This window comes from Mustela erminea, chromosome 5 (assembly GCF_009829155.1).
Source record: "Mustela erminea isolate mMusErm1 chromosome 5, mMusErm1.Pri, whole genome shotgun sequence".
In the NCBI taxonomy this organism is placed as follows: domain Eukaryota; kingdom Metazoa; phylum Chordata; class Mammalia; order Carnivora; family Mustelidae; genus Mustela; species Mustela erminea.
In genome coordinates this window covers 114,585,637-114,609,949 of record NC_045618.1, presented here as the reverse complement: position 1 = coordinate 114,609,949, position 24,313 = coordinate 114,585,637, and the positions used below count along the sequence as shown (strand labels likewise).

Below are 24,313 nucleotides of genomic sequence, written 5' to 3'. Positions count from 1 at the left end.
GATTTTATTAAAACAAAGATGACAAATACTCAAAACTCACCATTTATTAATTCCGTTACTAGAGTTCACCATTATCTTTGCTGGGAGTTTCTTTTCTCTACTGTACCTATATGGTGACAATACTACCATATCATGCTGTCTGTCCCACTGTGCATCTCTTCCAACTGCCACATTCAGTGATGGCATAGTTGGCAGCATGAATTTGGCCACAGTAGGAATATTCCTATCATGGGAACTGGAGAATGCTGCAAATGAGGGCCTTTTACTCCCCTAAGAATCCAGATAATTAACCTGATTATTCAGATGCTGAGCTATCCATGTATCTTGTTTATTTCACCCTGAAACTGCCTATTTTTCTATCTATCTACGCTTTAAAGAACCCTCAAAAAGGTGGAAGCAGACACTGACATCTGAGTATGTTATTGTTTTCCTACTTGAGCCACTCAGTAAATACTTATAAAGTCTTTCTGAAGACTACTGTGTTAAGTGGCTGTCAGTGATACAGAAATGTTAAAGTCTTCAAGTAAAGAAGATAAGATCTGCACCATAATGATTTAATAAGATAAAAAATGAGAAATACCACAAGATAAAATGATAGAGGGATGCAAAGAAAGGAGGCATTATGTTCCGCTGAAGAATTTTAAAAGGTCCACTAAAGATACAGCATTTTTAGACAATATCAGAGAAAAGTGAAATGGTTGTTTAAGGCTACTGAAACCTCTAACCTCTTCCTTTCATAGCATTTTTACAGCTGCTTTGTAACATATCACTCCCCCATCTGATGTTGTAATGACTATTGCTATTGATACTTCTGCCCCACTACGCTACTCTACCTTCCAGAGCAGACCTTTATCTTTGTATTCCCATCATAACAAATGTTCAATAAATGTATCTTTGATGAATGAGGACCTTGCCACTCTCCATCAAAAAGTGGCGTCTAGGGCGCCTGGGTGGCTCAGTGGGTTAAGCCGCTGCCTTCGGCTCAGGTCATGATCTCAGGGTCCTGGGATCGAGTCCCGCATCGGGCTCTCTGCTCAGCAGGGAGCCTGCTTCCTCCTCTCTCTCTCTCTGCCTGCCTCTCTGTCTACTGTGATCTCTCTCTGTCAAATAAATAAATAAAATCTTTAAAAAAAAAAAAAAAGTGGCGTCTATTTTTCTCCCCTTGAACTAGGATGGACTTGTGACTGTTCTGACCAACAGAGCAGGATAGAAATGATGTTCTGTAATTTCCAAGGTCATCTCATAGAAAGGATACAGCTTCTACATGGCTCTCCCTTTTTGGAATGCATGCTCTGGGGAACCCAGAAAGCCCACTTAAGGAAGCCCAAACTAGGTCATTTGGAGAAATACGTGTGGAGAGGAACTGAAATCTCCTAGCCAACAGCCAGCAACAACTGCCAGATACATGAATGAACGAGCCTTCAAATGATTCTAGTTCCCACCCTTTCAGTTTTCCAGCTTTAGACACTGTGGAACAAAAAGAAGCCATGCCTGCTGTGTCCTGTCCAGATTTCTGATCCACGGAATCTGTGAGCATAATAACAGATTGTTCTATGTCACTAAATTTGGGGTAATTTGTTACACCACATTGGGAATAGGAACAATACAACTACCATACTTAAGATTTGCATTTCAACTAAAATCAAAAAGATTTTAAACTGGTTTACAAAATTAAATATAATGCAAATAGGGCACAGATAAAACACATAGAAACTCATAAAACAAAGTAGAAACAAATGTCAGGCAAAGAACATATTATTATAACAACAACAGTCACTAATAGCTAATGCCTCCATGTGTAAGGCACTAAAAAGAGCATTGATTTAACCCTAACAGGCCTATAAGGATACTGGTGTTATCTCTATTTTATGTATTACATACAAATCAGAAATAAAATACCTTAAGACTAAAACTATGAAAAACATATTTTTATCTTGCTTTGTTGCTTCAGATGGCAATTTGGGGATTCTCGTAATGGGTCGTCATCATAACTATTGCTAATATAGACCAGCGGTTGGTAAATATTTTCTTAAAGGGCCAGATAGCCAACATTTTAGTCTTTGAAGGCTATGTATAGTCTTCATTGCACATTCTTCTTTGTGTTCTATTTGTTTGTTTCCTTGCTTATTACAACCCTTTAAAAATGTAAAACCATTATGAGCTTGTAGGCTCTACAAGAACATGTTGTGGGCTGGACTCTGGGTCACAGTCTGCCCAACAGACCACTATAGGGAAAGGCTGAATAATACCAGCTGAATAAGCCCACTTTTATTATAATATTTACAATAGCATCTACAGTTATACTAAATTAAGAAAGCATCGTTTCTGGCTTCAGCCTATTATTACCCACTAAAGCCACAAGCCTCCCTGAACTGTTGATAAGTGAAAATGTAGACCCAAACAGCCATAATTTCCATTACAATAAATGTCTATTCATAATTGACATCACCTACTTTGAAAAGGTCTGGAAGACTGTGTGAAAGAAATTATCTGTCTAGGCTCTAACTGCTTTTCTAGGCATCTACATAGATATCTCTATGTTTGTTTATTAAGATTCATGACACCCCAGTGTAACTGATAAAACACTGAACACTTCTAACCTTTAGTGTTGCTCCTTTGCAAGAAAATGTTTATTATTCTTGGCAAGAAATGATGGAAACTGGTAAGAAATAGCCAGACTACCTTCATATGTAAGTGAATTGGAATTTTTAGGGAACAGTTCCCCCTAGTAAATTTGTCTACACACTGCTTAATCAACCAAATTTACAGCTGTTAACAGGTTGTGCCTCTGTATTTCCGAACATACAAATAAACTTCTTAATCAGAACCAAAACAGCTTTGGAGTCCAGTTGTTTAAACTGGATTTGGTACAGCCAGTACCTAACTGTAGTTAAAGTGACTCTCAAGGAGAATCACAATCTTAGGAGAAAAGTTATTTTCCAATTTCCTCAAAGCTACAAAGATGGAGCTCAGCAAATACTTCTGTGACCATCTAAAACTGAAATTGCATGATCTCATTTAAAACATGATGCCCAATCTAATGCCAAATCAAACACACAAGTTTTCAAATTGAAGTTCAAAATTAGGAAGAAGATAATTACTTACATTCAATTGGAAGAGGAAAGATTTTTGAGAACCTGTTAATCAGAAGGCCCTTAGAAATTGGAATTTGGGGGTGCCCGGGTGGCCTAGTGGGTTAAGCCTCTGCCTTCGGCTCAGGTCATGATCTCAGGGTCCTGGGATCAAGCCCCACATCAGACTCTCTGCTCAGCGGAGAGCCTGCTTCCCCCTCTCTCTCTGCCTGCCTCTCTGACTACTTGTGATCTCTGTCAAATAAATAATAAAATCTTAAAAAAAAAAATCAGAATTTGGAAATTGGGAGTACTGGAGTGAGGAAATGAATGCATAAATATAAAAAATGTTACTCGTTTTGCTTAGTAATGCAGAAGTAAATAAAGTTTAAGAAAGAAAAAACAATAATATGTTTCCAGACAGCCCTCTTTACAGACTAAGAATAGATATGAGCTGAAAACTAGTAGCTAAGGTGTTGGCCATGTCATGTTAATAGAAATGAACTGCCTTGCTAAATTAATTAATTAAAATAGTCATCGAGAAAAAGAACCAATCCAGTCACCAAAAAGGCGCAGATGGCCAATTTACATGCTCGATTTGCTTAAATTGCTGAAAAATCAGAAGTATTATTACAAGGCATCAGAAATTTTTACTATTGTGTATGAGTCTTCACATTTCTATCATCTAAAAGATCATCTAAAAGACAAAGAAATAGGGGCACCTGGGTGGCCCAGTGGGTTAAGCCTCTGCCTTCAGCCCAGGTCAGGGTCTCAGGGTCCTGGGATCGAGCCCCGCATCAGGCTCTCTGCTCAGCAGGGAGCCTGCTTCCTCCTCTCTCTCTGCCTGCCTCTCTGCTTCCTTGTGATCTCTCTCTCTGTGTCAAGTAAATAAATAAAATCTTTAAAAAAATAAAAATTTTTAAAAAAGACAAAAATAAAAATGTATTTATGATAAGTACAGAATAGAGCAGCTAACTATATAAAAGAATCTATCACCATAAAAATAGCACTTTGTAACCTATATTACTATATAACTGACAAAATCTATTTATCATAAGTTGAGCTTAAACAAAGCCATACCCCATGTGAAACTTAACTTTTACGATATTCAAATGCTGTACTATCTGCCAAATTCTCCTTTCCTCAAATTATTCCAGCATGACTTCGACCCAAGTGTCCACAGTAAAAGCTGATCTGAAGAAACAGCTCAGGTATATATATTTTCTAAGTACTGGGAAGGGATCCAATACCATTTAAAATAATGACATTTAAGCAAGCGTATCTATTTATAAGCATCTAAATTCTTCTGACGGGAAAATATTTTTATACTGACAAAACAGAGCCTATTACTCTAAAACTTATATATTTGTAGTAGGAAGGCAGGGAAAGATTTGGGCTGAAAAAATAAAATGAATAAATGATACAGAACACCAAATGACTGTCAGCTTCTTCAATGAAGCTCTATGTCCAATGATTCAAGGTTTCAGTGTTTTCTTCTCTGAACTTCTACAGAATTTATGGACTAGTCAATCACATGGTCAAGCAGTTGATTATATATTTGTATTGTTTTTTAAGTGCTTTCTTATGTTACTCTATGTCTTAAAAATTTTTGACTCTCATAGCCAGCTAAACACCCTCTCCCTCTGTCTGCCGCTCCCCCTGCTTATACTCTCTCTGTCAAATAAATAAATAAAATCTTTAAAAAAAAACATCTAGTAAGGCAGACAGACAATACCCTCAAAAATAATGAAGTTTGACAATAGTACATATTACAATATAGGCGAAAATAAAATGTTACCGTAGTCCAGAGGAATCCCGCAATCAATCCTGAGTAGAACTGGGAAGACGAATGTTTTGGGGTTTTTTGTTGTTGTTGGTTTGGGTTTTTTTTAAGATTTTATTTATTTATTTGACAGACAGAGATCACAAGTAGGCAGAGAGGCAGGCAGAGAGATAGGGCAGAAGCAGGCTACCTGCTGAGCAGAGAGCCTGATGTGGGGCTCGATCCCAGGACCCTGAGATCATGATCTGAGCCAAAGGCAGAGGCTTTAACCCACTGAGCCACCCAGGCGCCCGGGTTTTGTTTTTTTAAAGATCATATTTATTTGTCAGAAAAAGACAGAGAGCGCACAAGTATGGGGAGTAGCAGGCAAAAGGAGAAGCAGGTTCCCTGCTGAGCAAGGAGCCCAATCAGGACTTGATCCCAGGAATCTGGGATCATGATCTGAGCTAAAGGCAGACACTTAAATGACTGAGCCACCCAGGCATCCCTGGGAAGACCAATATGTTAAGCCTGAATGACTGTTAGAATAATGGTATTCTTGTCAAATAATGTGTATTCTTTCTTCAAAATGTATCTTTTTTTTTTTTTTTTAAGATTTTATTTATTTATTTGTAAGAGACAGAGGGAGAGAGAGCAAGCGAGCACAGGCAGACAAAGAGGCAGGCAGAGGCAGAGGAAGAAGCAGGCTCCCCGCCGAGCAAGGAGCCCGATGTGGGACTCGATCCCAGGACCCTGGGATCATGACCTGAGCCAAAGGCAGCTGCTTAACCAACTGAGCCACCCAGGCGTCCCTTCAAAATGTATCTTAATCCACCTCCCTTAAATCCCTTTCTACTAACAAAGTCTAAGCACAGATCCTAAGTAGAGCAAATCAAGTTAATTAAGAAAGTGTTAGCCAACTGCTTTCAACATGCCACTACTCTCTTATGACTCTAAGGAAGAGGAGAGAACTTTGGTGACTTCTAATGAGTTTGAGGATCAACCTGTTGCTCCCAAAAAGATCATTTCTCTAAGCCTCTCATTCCACCTTCCTTCTGAGCTCTTCTCATTTTACATTCCTTTTTAAAGAGACATACTCATTGTAAATGTGATTTGAGAAGCACTTGACTTATGAGTCAGAAACTCTGAGACTGCACACTGGCTCTGCTATCTCCCGGTTGTGTGATATTCGGCAAGTTGGCTGCACTCTATTTCTGTATCTGAAGAAATAAAGTCAATCTTGTGGATACATTTTGAAGATTTATGTAAACTTTTTATAAGGTGAGAAGTCAGGATACAAACTATAAATATGAAGATGAGTAAAGATCCCTATCAGCTAAATTCAGTTCTTTGCCTAAGGAGTAACCACTCTACATAGTTCAGGGCCTAGATCTAGGACTGGCCATCCCAAGTTTCTGAGTCCATTTGTTTTGGCATGTCAGGCTAATGGGGGTGGTTTTTAATCTATATCCTTAGAGTAATTTCCCAAGACTCCTGAAGCTTTTGGCTTTGTATCCCTATCCAAGTCAAATAGACTGAAGTTTTCATCTACAAAGAAAAACAAAAGCCTAACTGGTCTTTTTAAAAAACATAATTAGATTAGAATTTCCAATAACTGCTCTGACTCCTTTTTTTTTTTTAAGATTTTATTTATTTATTTGGCAAAGAGAGAGAGAGATCACAAGTAGGCAGAGAGGCAGGCAGAGAGGGGAGGGAAGCAGTCTCCCTGCTAAGCAGAGAGCCCTATGCAGGGCTCGATCCCAGGACCCCGAGATCATGACTTGAGCTGAAGGCAGAGGTTTTAACCCACTGAGCCACCCAGGTGCCCCTGACTCCATTTTTTAAAAGCATTTGTAGTTTGGGAAATTTAAAACTCTTTTATTCACTCTTCTCCTCTTCTATGGAAATGTTTTGCTAAAGGCTTATATCTAGTCATGTGTTAACTGTCTAAAACAACACTGTCCAACAGAATTTTCTGCAGTGATGGTTATGTTACAGATCAGTGCTGTCTAGCATGGCACCACTGACCACTTCCGGCTATTGAGCACTTATGATGCAGTTGGTGCACCTAAAGAACTAATTTTTAACTTTTATCTTAACTTAATTTAAATGGCCACTGGTATCTACTGGCTACTATTTTGGACAGCTCATGTCTAGTCCATGTCTAGCAGAGACAGGCCCATTAAGACTTATAAAATCTACTGAGAAGACTGGCAGCTAGATTGCCCATACCTCCTCAGTTATAAAGATGAGCTCATGCTCTTCAAAGTTGGGAGCTAGCCTGCACAAGTGCACCTGCACAACCATCACTCATTCATTGGTCATAGTGTTCCCTCTTCTTTAAATGCCCTCCCCCCATACTGGCTTCAAATGCCCTTCACCCCTACTGTGTGCCAAGTAAACTCCTATTTATCTTTCAAGGTCAATTCAAATGTCATCCTGCCCATCAGCCTCCTTTGATTTTTTTAAAGCAACACAGTAGAGTGAAAAGAGCTATACTTAAGAAAAAGGCAGATTAAATTTTGGATCCTTGAGGCGCCTGGGTGGCTCAGTGGGTTAAGTCTCTGCCTTCAGCTCAGGTCATGATCTCAGGGTCCTGGGATCGAGCCCCACATCGGGCTCTCTGCTCAGAAGGGAGCCTGCTTCCCCCTCTCTCTCTGCCTGCCTCTCGGCCTACTTGTGATCTTCTCTCTGTCAAGTAAATAAATAAAATCTTTTAAAAAAAATTCTGGATCCTGGAAATAGTCCTTACTAGCCAGAACTTACTAAACTTTGAAGAACTCTTGAGCCTCAATTTTCTCATTTACAAAATCACAGTTAAGGGCGCCTGGGTGGCTCAGTGGGTTAAGCCTCTGCCTTCAGCTCAGGTCATGATCTCAGGGTCCTGGGATCAAGTCCCGCATCAGGCTCTCTGCTTAGCAGGGAGCCGGCTTCCTCCTCTCTCTCTGCCTGCCTCTCTGCCTACTTGTGATCTCTCTGTCAAATAATTAAATAAAATCTTTTTTAAAAATCACAGTTAAAATATCAATTTTGCATATTTGTTGTAAGATTAAAAATTCTGAGCAATATCATATTAAGACTAACATTTATTAAGTGTCTACTTGCAGCAGTCATTGTAGAAGTACACCACCATTTACTTTTGTTCATTTCATTTTCACAGCAACCTAAACAGTAATATTCCTTTATCTATACATCCATATATTCAACAATTTCCTTCAAGAGACATCTGAGAGCTTAATGTGCCTAGTGAGAAACTGAGGATAAAAGAATGAACAAACTCTAAGCAATAACAGGTCTTACATCCCAGTGAAAAAAGACAGGCAGTAAGCAAGAAAACATATACATAATATATGAGTACTATTAAGTGTTATGGAGAAAAATAAAGCAGGATAAAATAGAGAAAAATGGAGGATGCTAATTTATACAAAAGGTTGTGCAGCAAGCCCTCTCTATTGAGATGAAAATTAAACAGTGAACTAAATAAAGCATGAAGAGTTATGTACAGATATGGGGGAAGACTGTTCCCAGCAGGAGGAACACATTGGGAATGATTATGTAGCAGACCCTATGCTAGATGCTAGACATATGAGTAAACCAGACAAAGTGATTGTCCTCCAGGATTTCACATTATTGTGAATAAAGGAACAAAACAATGAAGTCTCAGGAGTAAAAAGTTCAATGATGAAAAGAGAAAAATACAAGGAAATAGAGAATGACAGAAGAAAGTACTATTATTTCTACTTGACAGATGAGAATACTGAGAAGTTAAAAAACAAGTAAATTATAGAGTAGCTCATTCTTTTAATTACTATGCCATCCTCTTCGCCCTTCCCCTCCTAACTCATATTATATGAGTATTATAAAATAAAATCTCCACTGGGAACCAAAGAATGGCAAGGAACACAATCTATTCTTTGCTACATCCCTACTATCAGTGCAATGGCACACAGGAGATGTAAAATGAGGTTCAATTAACTAAAATTTCCACTCTAGATATAACATAAAAACTCCATTACAATTAAAGAGACCATGATCCTAAGACCAGGAAGATGGTTCTGCTCATTAAGGAAATCCCATTTAAAAATTCAAACCAAGAGGGGCACCTGGGTGGTTCAGTCGGTTAAGTGTCTGCCTTCATCTCAGGTCATGGGATGGAGTCCCACATTGGACTCCCTACTCAGCAGGAAGCCTGCTTCTCTCTCTCCTCCCTACTCATGCGCTCTCTCTGCTATCTCTCTCTCTCTCTCTTTCAAATAAATAAAATCTTTTTAAAAAATTCAAAACAAGAAGGGGTGCCTGGGTGGCTCAGTAGGTTAAAGCCTCTGCCTTCGGCTCCGGTCGTGATCTCAGGGTCCTGGGATGGAGACCCGCATCGTGCTCTCTGCTCAGCAGGGAGCCTGCTTTCTCCTCTCTCTCTGCCTGCCTCTGCCTACTTGTGATCTCTGCCTGTCAAATAAATAAATAAAATCTTTAAAATAAAAATTCAAAACAAGAAATAAAATATAGCATTTAAAGGGAAAAGTGATAGGATTTGGAAAGGGGTTGGAGTGAGAGTAGCTACTCAAATGGCCCTAGTGGTTATTACTGCAACACTGAACTACTTACATGGGTTTGGTGAAAGGTGGGGTGGGAGACTAATAAAAGGAGGAGGAATAACAAAGTTATCATTACACAGACATTAACCCAACTGGTGACAAGTTAGCAATACATATCAGGACTTATTGACATTATTTGCCAAAGTATTTTCTTCACTGTAAATCCTTAGGATTTAAAATACCTAAAGTTTCAAAGCTGCTTCCTATCACTTAGCAAACTAGTTCACAACTGTCAGCACTCACAAACCAAAGGAAGAAAATCCCAGGGCCATATGGAAAAAATTCTCACCATGCCATAATAATCTATTTAATCTGTGTGAAAACATCTTATTCATAAATATTGCATTTTTTTCCTAATTAAAAAAGAAATACATATTTATTTGTGGAAATATAGAAAATCCAGAACTATATAAAGGAGAAAATATCAACTTTAATTTTATCACCCAAAGACAGTCACTGTCAATATGATGAGGTATTTCTTTTTCATATGTATATGTGTGTGCATGTTTGATGGTCGTTATGTAAATGATGGCTGTTTTTTTATACAGCTGCTATCATACTTTTTATATAGCTTTGTGTCTTGCAATTTTTCACTTAACATTAATATTATATGAGAACAAACTGTCCACATTTTAAAATGTGAATTTTAATAATGGTAAAATATTCTACTGTGTGCAATTAACCATCTCTGGACTGCTGATACCAAATTTATGCCATTGAACATGCTGAGATGAATATAATCATACTTAATCCATATTAAAAACAATTATTTTTTCAGAATAAATTCCAAGAAGTAAAACTACTTATTTAAATTATAAATATAACAATTTTGTAAGTGCTATCAAATGTAATGTCAGTTTATTTTTCACTATTGAGTTATCTGAGAGTTTCACTCCATACTCATCCATAAAAAGCACCATATTTTTCTAAAATATGCAAGGCAAAAAATAACATATGATTTTAATTAGCATTTATTTCATTAATGAAGCTAAATACTTTTCTTTCCTCTATTAGCCACTTGTACTTCTTCTGTGAATTCTTATTTTAATATATTATTTGGCCATTTTTCTATTATAGGTTATCATTTTCCCCTTCTCATTGATTTAAAAGAATACTTCATACAGAAAGATAATGTCCTCTACCAACATACACTTAAGAATACTTCTACCTCTTTATTGTTGGCCTTTAAAGTTTTTCTAATGTAAAGATGTTTAAATTTTTCATGTAGCCATATTTATCTGCACTTTGTTATTAATTTGTACCATTGCATTTATACCTTTGCTTAATACCTTTCTCTTATAATTGGGTTTAAGCTACCAAAACTGTTTACACCTAGAAAATCTACTAGTGAATTTCCAGTAAAATGGGGAAATGATATAACCTAGAACTCCCCAACCATACACACATACACAGTTACTCTCTCTTCTCTCTAAACATATAGACATGTTAAATAATATATATGTAGATTTTTGTTTTATAAACATAGATGAGCTTCAAATTAATAAAGGAAAATCCCCAAATGCCAGGGATGAAAAATGAAAGTCAAAAAAGAACAATATTACACTTCTTTTTTTTTTAAATATTATACTTCTTAAGCAAAATTTATTCCTAAGTATTTTATGTTTTCTTTCTATTGTAAATGGAATTATTTTTTTAATTTCATTTTCACATTTTCATTGCTGGTATATAAAAATACAACTAATTTGGTTTATTCATCTTGAATCTTTTTTTTTTTTTTAAGATCTTTTATTTATTTATTTGACAGAGAGAGATCACAAGTAGAGAGAGAGGCAGGCAGAGAGAGAGAGAGGGGGAAGCAGGCTCCCTGCTGAGCAGAGAGCCCGATGCAGGACTCAATCCCAGGACCCCGAGATCATGACCTGAGCTGAAGGCAGCGGCTTAACCCACTGAGCCACCCAGGCACCCCTATTCATCTTGAATCTTGCAACCTTGCAAAACTCATCTATTTTCTCTAATTGTTTTTTTTCTTTTGGGAAATTCTTTTGGGATTTCTATATATAAAAGATCATGTAATCAGCAAACAGAGCTGGTTTTACTTCTTCCTTTCCAAACCGATTGCCTTTTATTTCTTTTTCTTACCTAAATGCTCCAGCTAGAATCTCCAGCACAATGTTCAATAAAAGTGGCAAGAGCCATTATTAAAAAAATTTTTTAAAGACTTAAAAAAAAAAAAGACATCCCACATTCATTGATCATGGATTTGAATACTTAATACTGTTTAAATGGCAATACTCCCCATTTGAACTAAGATTCAGTATAGATTCTTCTCAGAATTCCAGCTGCCTTTTTTTTTTTTTTACAGAAATGGACAAGCTAATCCTAAAAACCACATGAAAATGCAAAAGAGTCAGAACACCCAAAACAATTTTAAAAAGAATAAAAGTAGAAGACTCACTTTCCTATTTCAAAACTTACTAAAAAATTACAATTATCAAGACAGTATGGTAATGACATAAGGACAGGTAAATAAATCACCGGAATAGATTTATGAGTCCAGAGATAAACCCATACATCTAAGGTCAAACTGATTTTCAACAAGGGTACCAAGATTATCTGATGGGGAAAAATAATCTTTTCAACAAATAATTCTGAGACAACTGGATATCCACAAGCAAAAGAATGAAACTAGACCCCTACCTGACACTATTTGCAAAAATTTCCTCAAAATGGACCAAAGACCTAAAGGTAAAAGCTGCAACTATAGAGTAAATCTTTTTAACCTCAGATTTTGGCAGTAAACTCTTAAATATGACACCAGAAACAACACAAGGAAAAATAATTTAGAATTCATTAAAATTTTTAAAATTTTGTTTCAAAAGACACTAGCAAGAAAATGAAAAGACAACCCACAAAATAGAAGAAAGTAATCAAATCATGTATCTGATAGAGGTCTAATAATCAGAAAATATAAAGAACTCTTACAACTAAGCAATAAAAAGATAAATTACATAATTTTTAAAAATGTGCAAAGGATCTGAATAGACCTTTGACTAAAGATACACAAATAGCTAATAAGCACATGAAAAGGTGTTCAATATCACTAGTCACTGGGAAAATTCAAATCAAAACCATGAGATACATCTTCACAGTAATTTCAGACAGAAGCCATAATATTGTTTTTTAAAAATGAAATAACAAGTGTTAACAAAGCTGTGGAGAAATTGGAACCCTTACATATTGCTGATAGGAATGTAAAATGGTGCAGCTGATAACAGTTTGACAGTTCCTCAAATAGTTAAACATATAGTTACTATATCACCCTGAAATTCTACTCCTCAGTACAGACTGGAGAGAATTGAAAGCATATGTCCACACAAAAATCTGTGCACAAATATTCATAGGAGCATTATTCGTAATAGCCAATAAGTAGAAACAGGCCAAATATCTATCAACTGAAATATGGTATACCCACACAATGGAATATTATTTGGCCATAAAAGGAATTAAGCACAAATATATGGTATAATATGGATGAAACTTTAAAAACATTTTATGAAGTAAAAGAAGCCAGACCACATTTTATATAATTTCATTTACATGAAATATCCAGAGTAGGCAAATACAGAAACACAAAGTAGATTCATGGTTGCTAGGGGCCAGGGGAAGGCAGGAGACTGCTAACAGGTACTGTGTTTTGTTAAGGGGATGATGAAAATGTTCTGGAATTAGATAGTGGTAATGGTTGTACAACTCTGAATATAGAAAAAAACCCTGAACTGAACGCCTTATAATGGTGAATTTTATTGTACATAAATTATATCTCATTTTTAAAAAGATTTTAAAAATTAAAAACAGAACAATAAACATAAAAGCTAATACTATATGAGACCAGAAATTTCCCCTTTATGAATTTATCATCATTGTAGCTGTGCTTGTTATAGCAAAAGACTGAAAATGATTTAAATGTCAACTAACAGGGGACTTTCTAAATATAATATCACATAACATTACTAAATACTTGAAGTTATTTTTCAAAATCAGAAGCTCTCTATATATTGAAGAGCAAGAATTTCCTAGAAATACTGTTGTGAAGAAAACAAGGTTCAAAACAGTATATAAAGAAACCTACCATTTATATTAAAAATACCCTTACTCGTATATGGTTTTATATACAATATTTAAAGAGATAGTGACTAATAATTTTCTAGAATAAGTGAAACTTTATATCCATAGACTTAAAAACAGATAAATCAATAACCTGATAGAAAAGTTATTAAAATGATCTCAAAAGGAAACAGAAAACTTGAATAACTATTAGAAAATTTTTAAAAATTCATTTTAAAACTACCCAAAAAAGAAACTATTTGCAGTACATATCTCCAACAAGGGATGCATTATCTGTAATATATAAAGAACTTCCATAAGTCAATAAGAAAAAGGGAGACAATCCAAATGAACAAAAACTTGAATAGGCACTTCACCAAAATGACTAAAACAAATGATCAATAAGCATATGAAAAAGATGCTTAATGTAACTAATCATCAAGGAAAAGCAAGGTAACAGCATAATGTGATAGTCAATATACCAACTAGAATGGCTAAAATAAAATAAATACCAAGCCCCAATAAGAATGTGGAATAATCAGAATTCAAAACACATGGGGCGCCTGGGTGGCTCAGTGGGTTAAGCCGCTGCCTTCGGCTCAGGTCATGATCTCAGGGTCCTGGGATTGAGTTCCGCATCAGGCTCTCTGCTCAGCAGGGAGCCTGCTTCCTCCTCTCTCTCTCTCTCTGCCTGCCTCTCTGCCTACTTGTGATCTCTCTCTGTCAAATAAATAAATAAAATCTTTAAAAAAAAAAAAAAAGAATTCAAAACACTGCTGGTAAAAATGTAAATTAGTTATACAACTTAAATTAATTAAACACTGAACCACTAAAGCTGAACAAAGGCAAAGCCAATGACCATATGTAGGTTAAAGGGGTATGTAAATATCTTCACCAAAAAACATATGTAAGAATGTTCAGGGGCGCCTGGGTGGCTCAGTGGGTTAGGCCTCTGCCTTCAGCTCGGGTCATGATCTCGGGGTCCTGGGATCGAGCCCCGCATCGGGCTCTCTGCTGAAAGAGGAGCCTGCTTCTCCCCATCTCTCTGCCTGCCTCTCTGCCTACTTGTGATCTCTGTCAAATAAATAAAATCTTAAAAAAATATTTTTTAAAAAAAGAATGTTCATAAAGGCCTTATTCATATTAGCCAGAAATTGGAAAGTACCCCCAAAGCCATTAATAGAATAAAGGGTAAATAAATGTAGTATATTCTACTGTATGATTATTCAGGCAATAGAATACTACATAGCAAATAAAATCAATGGGCTACAATTATACACAACACAAAAAGAATCGCACAAATACATTGTTGAGTAAAGAACCATATGCAAAAGAATTCATCCTGTATTATTCCACTTATATATAATTCAAAACCAACCAAACAAACAAACAAAAAAAACCCCAATCTACAGTTTAGAAACTGGAGCAGTGGTCACCCTGGGGAGGGGCAGTGGCTGAAAGGGTATGCAATAAAAACTTCTAGGGTACTAGTAATTTTTAGTTTCTTGATCTGAATTACTGTTATATGGATTTATTCAGTTTGTGAGAATTCACTGAACTATACATCTATGATTAGTACACTTTTCCATATGTATGTTATACTTCAGCTATTTCAATCTACAAAAACAAACAGGACATCTGAGTGGCTCGGTCAGTTAAGCCCTGCCATAGGCTCAGGTCCTGATCCCAGTTACATACTCAGCAGGGAGCCTGCCTCTCCCTCGCCCTCTGCCACCCCCCCTTCCCCTGCTTGTGCTCTCTCTCTCTCACACTGTCTCTCAAATAAATAAAATATTTTTTTTTTAGTTTTATTTATTTATTTGACAGAGAGAGATCACAAGTAGGCAGAGAGGCAGGCAGAGAGAGAGGAAGGGAAGCAGGCTCCTGCTGAGCAGAGAGCCCGATGCGAGACTCGATCCCAGGACCCTGAGATCATGACCCGAGCCGAAGGCAGTAGCCTAACCCACCGAGCCACCCAGGAGCCCTCAAATAAATAAAATCTTTTAAAAGGCAAACAAACAAACACACACACAAAAAAACCTCCCTCCCACCTAAAAACTTCACCAGGCACAAAGGATACAGAATAAGTTTTACCATACCTTCAGGGAATAAATCCTATGTTACACAAATTTTTCCAGATATTAGAAAATTAGGAAAAGCCTTCAAGCTTATTCTATGATCAAAAAGGTGTAATACTCAAAAGAAAAGTCACAGGGCATTCCTAAACAAAATGTCAACAAAGGAAATCTAGCAATATATTATTTTCAAGTAACTAACTAGAGTTTGCCTGGGAATACAAGAATTGTTCAAAACTAGAAAGCCCTTAACATATTTTATTACATTAACAGGATAAAAAAAGAAAATCCACGTGATTTTCTCAGTAGGTATAGAAAAAAAAACTTAAAATTCTATATTAGATTCACTACCTTAAAAAATGCTCACCAATCCAGCAACAAAGGGAAACTTTCTAACATGAAAAATGATATTAGGAGTCTCTTGAAGTCAGGAACAAAAAGCAAGGTCTCACTATCACCACCTATATTCAAGTATAAGTAGTATGATGGGCGCCTGGGTGGCTCAGCTGGTTAAGTGTCTGCCTTAGGCTGGGGTCAGGATCCTAGGGTCATGTAATCAAACCCCAAGTCGTGAGCTCCCTGCTCAGTGGAGATCCTGCTTCTCCCTCTCCCTCTGATGCTCCTTCTCTCTCCCTCTCTCTCTGTCAAATAAATAAATAAAGTTAAAAAAAAAATAAAAGTAGTATCAGATTTGAAAGGAAAAGAAAAATTGCCACTGCATATGATCTGATTCTTTCCCTGGAAAATCTAAGAAAATATACAAGCCATTTTAAGAAACAAGTAAAGCAAATTTGCTGACCTCAAAATCTATACATAAATTCAATTTTCTGAGGCAACAACCAATCTGTATAACAAAAAATAACTCTCATATTTGAAGACTATTAAAAATTCATTAATAAATCTAATAAATAAATATAAGATCTTTGGGGATAAAACTCTAAAATTACTGGAGAAGGCCTAAATAAATAGAGAAATAACCATTTTCACGAATGAGAAGACTCAATATTGGAAATGTGTAAATTCTCCTCAATTTTACTTATGAACTCAATGTAATTCTCATACAAATGCAAGAGGACTTTTTTGTGAGACATATCACAGAGAAAAAAAAGGACAGACTTATAAATGATTCATATTAGAGAGAGGCAAAGGACTTTTTAAAACTTGAAATCCAGATTTCAAGGGTGCTATTTGAATTTTGTTTTGTCCATTTCTTGTCTTACCGTTTTCAGGAATAACAGCTCTCTCCATTAGCCTTATTTTTTCTAAAATATTCCAGAGCTTCAGAAATCAAAGAAAACAATAACTGAATAAACACCTAAAGGCCAGATAAAAGTTACGCACTAGAGAAATGAAGCAAACCCAATCCAGGAAGCCATCTGATTCTTAATAAATAGTGCAAAAAAAAAAATAATTAAAAAAAAAAACCAAAACCTTATTACAACCAATCTTAACCTCAATGAACTAAAATGCGTAAGTTTAGAATCCTCCACCAAAAGAAATGCAGAATTATATTATTTATATATTTTTCTAAATCCTTGACAGTAATTCTACTAAATGTGAACACAGAAAGACATACCAGAGTCTAGGAAATGTCCTTCCAGTATTTTCACATTATCAATCACTTAGAAAACCCAGGGAATCAAGTTTTACTAGACGAGAAAGATAAAAATGGAAGTAACCCCCAAGGAAGCAGGTAACAAAGAAAAACAATTCAGCAAACTCTTGGAAACTTGGGAACATGCTCTAGAGTTTAATATTAATGAAATGATCAGCTTAGAATATCAACTTAAAGTAGTTTTGAATAGTGGTTAGGAAAATATCAGCCCACAGGAATTTTCCACAGGCCTTCCCAGATTTATTAGTCATGGCAGTAAATAGGAATGGCCTAAGGAAGTATACTTTTACTATGGGTTATATTTTCTGTTTGCTCTTTTTTTTTCTTTATTTTTACTTTCCTACTAGAATTCTTCTTTTTTTCTTTTTTTTTTTTTTTTAAGACCCACAATGCTTCTCTTAAGGCTCTCGACTATGCTAACTTCCATAAGTGTATTTGCAGACTTCCCCACCTTTTACACCTTTGAGCTCTTGCTCATTTAGGTCCTTTAAAGTAGAATGTCCTTGGAACCCATCTAACATGTATCAAAATCCTATTCTGCCTTCAAGACACAATTTAAATGTCATTTCCTCCCAGAAGAATTCTGCAGTAATAATTAACTGCTCCTCTGTCCTACATTAATTCTAAGGAGAAAGAAACAAACACTTAATCAGCCTCTACTACATGCCAAGTATCCTATAAAATAATTTCATTTCCATCCTCACAACAGTCCTACAAGTATTTTCTCCATTCTGCAGAATGAGAAAATAAAGCTATGAGAGGTTACATAGCACAATAATAAATCACAGAGTTTAGATTCAAATGAGCCTATCTTATTTCAAAGTCCATGATCTTCATATAATTTCATGTTGCTCTATTATAGCCTTTATCATAAGCTGACATAATGAGTTATTTATATGTCAGCCTTCTCTCATAGGTTATGAGATCTTTGAAGGCAAAGACCCTAGCTATGAAGGTTTGAATCCTCTTATCCTAGCAGAGTGACTAATATGCAGAACATAAAGCACTCTACTAAGTGCCAGAAATAATATGAAGAAATTAATACAATGTCCATTTTCCTCATAGAATTAGCTCTCATGTGATCTCATGACCATAAAAAATAAGTACCTGGCTTCCAGCCCTAACAGACTAACTGTGACCAGAGCTATCCTCCTGCTATAAACAGTGAGAACATTAACCCAAATACATAAAAGAATTACTGTCACACATTGGACAAAAGTCAGTGGAGGACCACGATCCCTAACTGCAGGGAAATGAACAGTCAGTCCCCAAAATGTCTCAAAAATATCTGTCTGGAAGTACTTTCTGGAGTGCAACAGAGGGAATGCTAACCTAAGCAGAGTATAGATGTCTTATTGAATTGGGGTGACAGAACTCAGAAATTAAAGAGGAGGAAAGGGATGGAATCTGTAGAACAGAGTACTAAAAAGGAGAGCACTATGCAGACAAAAGTTCAAGAAGTCACAGAGGTCTTCTTGAGACTATGGGTGAAAATTAAGCTGCACAAGTACATAGTAAATGCCACATAGCCAAGCAAAGTATCATGAGTGGTAATCAGAATGATATTCAGAACTCATAGAACACTATGTGGCATTTTACCAGGTAAAGGAGAGATCTGAATAAATATCTGGAGCATTTAATAGACTCCAGAAGGGCACACACACTAGTAGCAGACCTAAACTAGCTCTAGAGTAGTGATTCTTAAAAGTTAGAGTGCATCAGAATAACCTGGAGGGTTTGTTAAAACACAGACTGCTAAACACAGTTTTTGATTCAGTGATCTGGAGGAAAACTCTAGAATTTACATTTGCAACAAGTTCCTAGATAATAATGATGCTGTTGGTCCAGGTACCATACTTTTAGGATCACTGCTCTAGCAGAAAGACAACTCTAGACACACCAAAAGAAACTTCAAAAGAATTGAACTGATCCACAATTAACTCACTACTTATTAAAATCAAGCCTAACAGTCTTTACAGAAAGATAATAAAATTCTGCATTCAGCAACAGAACATTCATAATATCCAGCATCAAATCTAAAATTATCAGACGTGGGGCGCCTGGGTGGCTCAGTGGGTTAAGCCGCTGCCTTCGGCTCAGGTCATGATCTCAGGGTCCTGGGATCGAGTCCCGCATCGGGGTCTCTGCTCAGCAGGGAGCCTGCTTCCTCCTCTCTCTCTCTCTGCCTGCCTCTCTGCCTACTTGTGATCTCTCTCTGTCCAAAAAAAATAAATAAATAAATAAATAAAATAAAATTATCAGACGTGCAAAGAATCAAGAAAATGAGACCCAGATACAGGAGAAACATTAGAAAATAAAACAACATGTAAATGACAAGATCTAGAAATAGCAGATAGAGACTGTAAAAGAACTAAATTTATGCTCATGGATATAAAGGAAAACACACACAAAAAAGAAATAAAAGATTAGCAAAACAAAAAACAAAACAAAACAAAGACACAGAGCTTCTAGAAAAGAAAAACACAATATATGAAGCGAAAAAGTCATTCATCACAGATTAGTCACAAGAAAAGATCACTGAACTTGAAGCACAACAATAGAAATTATCCAAACTGAGACACAGAGAGAAAAAAGACAAAACCAGACTCACTATCTGTGGAACAATATCAAATGGGTTTAACGTGTTGAAAGGTAAAAACACAGCACATTGTCAACCTAGAATTCTATATCTAGCAAAAATGTCCTTTAAAAATAAAGGTAAAATTAGGGGCACCTGGGTGGCTCAGCTGGTTAAGCTTCTGCCTTTAGCTCAGGTCATGATTTCAGGCTTCTTGGATCGAGCCCCGCATGGGGCTCCCTGTTCAGCAAGGAGCCTTCTTTTCCTTCTCCTGCTTCCCCTGCTTGTGTTCTCTCTCTTACTCTCTCTCTTTATCAAATAAATAAGTAAGTAATCTTAAAAAAAAAAAAAAAAGTACTGGCTCAACTAATATCTTTAAAAAATAAATAAAGGTAAAATTAAAAAACGTTTCAGGAAAACAAAGACTCAGAGAATTTATTATAGCATGTTTGCAGTATAAGAAGTGTTAAAAAAAATAGTCTTCAGGATGAAATTAAACATGGCCAGAAGAAAACCTGGATCTATGCAAATAATGAAGAATATCAGAAATGGTAAATATGTGGCATTCAATATTAATATTTAGTTTTAATATTTGTTAGTAAGTTTAAATAATTATCTGTAATTATATTTATTTAAGTTTAATAGTATTTTAAATACTATTTATAAAATAAGTCTTAATTTAATTCAATAAACTTATAAAATAAATTTTAATTTTAATATTTAATATTAAAGTAAGTATACAGAAGAGTTCCTTCTCATTTACTTAATTCCTTCAAATTAACTATTTAAAGCAAAAAAATCACTTTTAACAAGCATTTGTTTGCATCACATGTTATGTATATGTAAGAATCTGGGGATAGAGAGATAAATTGGGAATAATTTTTGCTTATGAGGGAGACAGAAAATAAATAACAGCAATAATGTGGTACTAAGTATCTTAAGAAGAGTATGTTACTGGCTAAAGTTGGGACAAGGAAAGAAATTATCACTTCTGTTTGGACTTGAGTGCAATAGAAAACCCTTTACCCAAAGGTAATGCCTGAGTTAAGATTTGAAAGATATATAAGTTTTTGAAAAGTGAATTTGGGAATGAGGGTAAGAAAAGACAATGTATTCCAGAAAGAGAGAAGAGGAATGAGATAGTGTAAGTCAGAAAGGGAAGAGAGATGAGGCTAAAGAAAGAGAGATGGCAGATCATAAAAATCTGTTATCATGAAAAGGAGTGTAGATTTCATAAACTAGGAGTACCTGATAAAATTTTAATTATAGAGTAACATTTCCTTTTGTGTTTATGCACCCTTGTGGTTTTGTTCATTTGTTTTAAAGAACACTTTGCTAAAAGACAAAGCAGAGAAAGGATAGGGCATATGGAAGGATATGAGAACAGAGTAAGAGAGAGTATACAGTATAACTTAAGAAATGACTATAAAGATCTAAACTAAGGCAATGAGGAATCACTCTCTCTGTGATTGATACGTGTCCTTCATTTGCCTTCCAGGGCACCATAACTTTTTCTCCCTTAACTCACCAGTTCCTTCTTCTCAGTCTCTTTGGTCAATTTCTTTTCTTCCCCCACCCTGACCCAACCTAGGTATCTTTCTGTTGAAGTGCTCTGAGCTCAGTTCTTGTCCATTTTCTCTACCTACTCATTCTAGATTTCATCTAGTCTTTGGCTTTAAATACCGTATATTTTTACATGACTCCCAAACTTATTTCCACTGGAATTCTTAACTCATATATCTGTCTACTCCATACCTCCATTTGGATATGAAATTGACTCCTCAAGTTAACAAGTGCAAAAATTCAACACCTTCCCTCTAAACTTGTTCTACCCTCAGCATTCCCATCTCAGTTGATAGGAAATAAAGTTACTTGGCATAAAAAAAACTTAGACTGACTCTCTTATACCTAATGTCTAATCTATTAGAAACTCCTACTGACTCTGTCTTCAAAATATACCAAATCTAACCTCATCCTCACCACCTCAATCGACCACCACTACCAACCACTCCACTGAGGATACTTCCATTTCTTGACTGAAATATTCCAACAACCTTCTATCTAGTCTCTCTGTTTCAACTCTTGCTCATACAATCAACTCTCAACCCCGCAGCCAAAATGACTCATTTAAAATATAAATCAGGAAGCTTTGCGCAGTGGCAGTATCGTAGCCAATGAGGTTTATCCGAGGCGCGATTATTGCTAATTAAAATATAAATCAGGTATTTCTCCACTATTCAACACATCCATTATCCAAATGCCGCACAAAGACCCTACATGGGCTGACCACTGTTACGTCTCTACCTCATTTTCCATGACTCTTCCCTTTGCTCTCTCTACTCCAGATGTACTGGCTTCCTTGGTCTTCTGTGAACTCACCAGGGATGCTCTTATCTTACAGCCTTTATGCTGGCTATTCCCCCTGTCTGGAAAACTTTTCCCCAGATATAATCATGGCTCATTCCCTTACTTCCTTCAGGTTATTGTTCAAATTTCATCTTCTCAATGAGGTCTATACAGACCACCATTTTTTAAATTGCAACTGTCTTCCACCACACATGCACACACACTCCCAAATCCCCTTTCCTATCCTTTTTCTTTTTTCATAGCGTTAACACCTTCTAAAATAATATATAATTTATTTGATGCTTAGATATATTCTTTATTGTCTGTCTTTCCTGCAAGTTGCATGGGGGCAGGAACATTTTTTCATTCATTGCTATAGCCCAATCTATCAGAACCAAGTCTGGCACCTTGTAGCTGCTAACAAATACTCCTTGAATGAATAAATTGTACCACTGATGCAGAGAAAGCAGATAAGAGAAACATGAAAAATATATTATAAGCAGGACTTGACCATCACTAGTATCTGGAGGATAAAGGGGGGAAAAAATAAAAAGACATGTGGGTTGACATGCATATGTCTAACTTATGACAGAGGAAGCAAAAACAAACCTGTAAGGAAAAGATCCCAAGTTCAGTTTTGGACATGCAGAGTAAATGACTAAGCTATGTCCTTTACTGAGTTTGTCTTACAGCCCAAATCCTGAAGGTCAAAGCCAAGAACCTTTCACCTGGTAACTAGTCAGTTTTGAAAGAGGGCTATTTTTTTTTTGTTTTTGTTTTTGTTATTTTTCATTTCTCTGCAATCTTTTAAAATTTTTAATGTAAATGGAATGTTTTTATTTAGCTAACCTTTTGAAATATTTTTGAAAGTTCTTTTTTAAATTGTGGTAAAATACATATTACATAAAATTTACCATCTTCATCATTTATAACTATGAAATTCAGTAGTTTAGGTGTATTCACGTTATTGTGGAACCAATCTCCAGAACTTTTTCATCTTGCAGAACTGAAACTCTATACTCACTAAACAACTTCTAATTTCCACCTTCCCCTACCCCTACCAACTACTATTCTACTTTCTGTCTCTATGAATTTGACTATTCTGGATCCTTCATATAAGTGGAGTCATAAACTATTTGTCTTTTTGTGACTTGATTATTTCACTCAGCATAATGGCCCTCAAGGTTCACACATGTGATAGCTTATGTCAAAATTTTCTTCCTTTTTAAGACTGAATAATATTCCACTGTATGTATATACTACATTTTGTTTATCCATTCATCCTCTGAAGGACATTTGAGTTGATTCACCTTTGACTACTGTGGATATTGCTGCTAAGAACATGAACATACAAACACCTCTCCCATTTCTCTACAATCTTGAGATGACTATGGGAAATGTCAGAGATCCTAAGTTGGAGATATAAAGACTAATGGGAAAGAACTAACATTTTGCCAGAGAACCCTAGAAAATTTCAGAGAAAGATAATCTGGCAGAAGCAACAGCCTTAGACATTATAGATGACTTGTAGATCAATCAGAGGGGACCCCCCCCCCCCCGCCTTAAATCTTGGTTCCTATAGTCACACAGAGGAGCACCGGCTTCTCATTTTACATTTCTAATTGTAAAACTAGATACTACTACTCTCCCCGACCTTGGTGTGATAATGATTTATAAGCTAATATTAGTAGGTATACTTTTAAGATGAAAGACAGAGAGTAACCTTCTTAAATTAAAATAAATTAAAGATAAAACTTGGCAGCGTAACCAGTGAATATATTCAACTATTAACTTATCCTTCAGGCAATGCCTTTGTTGGCTTCAAATTTCAAAAGCTTTCTCTTTTCAAGATCATTCTTGTCTGCTTAGCAATAATACACATTAAAATTAAAACTGGATAGAAACATTTAGCCAAGAGAGCAAGAAAGGCATTTTTCTTCAACAAAAAAAAAAAAAAAGTGGTTAGCATGTATTTTAAAAACTCCTTTACATAATATTTTATTTTTCCTTTCAAAGAAAAACATGGAAACTAATAGTCCAAAAAAGAAAAAGAAAAAAATACACAAAACTCTGACACTATAAAAGAAAACTCTGAAAACCAAGTTCTGTCTCAGAATTCAGTTTCAAAGCAATATTAATACTGATGATATACATAAAAGTGTGATCTTGTATGATTATACATAATAGTTAACATAAAGTTAAACTC

General features: G+C 35.8%; 1 protein-coding gene and 1 pseudogene across 6 annotated transcripts in view; one reads left to right on the top strand and one right to left on the bottom strand.

Moving 5' to 3' along the window:
• RAD51B (RAD51 paralog B) overlaps positions 1-24,313 on the bottom strand; it is a 678,552-nt gene that overhangs the window by 514,711 nt on the left and 139,528 nt on the right. The gene's annotated exons all lie outside the window — the stretch shown is intronic.
• Positions 21,907-21,992, top strand: LOC116592078 (annotated as a pseudogene).